This window comes from Mus pahari, unplaced genomic scaffold (assembly GCF_900095145.1).
Source record: "Mus pahari unplaced genomic scaffold, PAHARI_EIJ_v1.1 scaffold_4611_1, whole genome shotgun sequence".
Taxonomy (NCBI): Eukaryota; Metazoa; Chordata; class Mammalia; order Rodentia; family Muridae; genus Mus; species Mus pahari.
Window position 1 is genome coordinate 25,314 of NW_018391676.1, and position 1,033 is coordinate 26,346.

At 48.7% G+C, this 1,033-nt stretch overlaps 1 pseudogene; it reads left to right on the forward strand.

Annotated features, from left to right (window-relative positions):
• The first annotated feature begins 545 nt into the window (after positions 1 to 545).
• The window catches only part of LOC110314646, a 6,390-nt pseudogene continuing 5,902 nt past the window's right edge, over positions 546 to 1,033 (forward strand).

The window sequence follows — 1,033 nt, forward strand, 5'->3', positions numbered from 1 at the left end:
CAGTCTCTGAGGGTCTCCAGGGTCCAGGTTATTTGACTCTGTTGGTCTTCCTGTGGAGTTCCTATTCCTTCCATGCCCCTCAATCCTTCCTGAAACACTTCCACAAAACAGCTCTGTCCAATGTTTGGTTGTGGGTCTCTGCATCTGTTTTTTAAGAAAGTCTTTCACTGACACTTAAGTTCACTGATGGGATCAACCGTGTGGACAGTGAAGCTCTGGAATCATCTTGTTTTCCTCCCATGCTGGATTACAGGCAGGCATGAGTCATTATGCTTGGCTTATCAAGTGGATGATGAGCATCTGCACTCAGATCTTCATGCTTCTTTAGAAAGCATATTGTCCACTATGTCATCACGTCAAAACTTTTATCTTTATTTCTTATTAAGAGAAAGGGGAGTGGCTGCGGTGGGGCAGGCACATTGAGAGAGGCCAGGCAGCTGTGAGGGAGCCATGGAGGCCATGGAGGCGGTGGCAGTGAAGTCGACCAGTTCTGCACTGGGCCACCTTTGCCGCCTCTAGCCCATGGAGGCCATTGGAGTCGCAACTGCAAGCAAGGCCGAATGCCACCGGCCTGGGAGCAGATCCAGTCGTCTGTGACCGAGCTGTCCCGGTCTGTGTGTACCAATATTCTGTGCACTGTGCTCAGCTGCCGCAAGATCCTACCCAACAGTCATACGTTCAACATGTACCTAGTCAAGAGCCACTGACTGCAGGATGGAATAGTAAATCCAACAATAATAAAAGATTTGTTTCTTTTTTAAAATTATTTTTATTAGATATTTTCTTCATTTACACTTCAAATGCTATCCCAAAAGTCCCCTATATCCTCCCCCTGCTCTGCTCCCCAACCCACCCATTCCCCGCTTCCTGGCCCCAGCTTTCCCCTGTACTGGGGAATATGATCCTCGCAAGACCAAGGGCCTCTCCTCCCACTGTTGGCTGACTAGGCCATCCTCTGTTACATATGCAACTACACACACACACAGAGAGAGAGAGAGAGAGAGAGAGAGAGAGAGAGAGAGAGAGAGAGAGA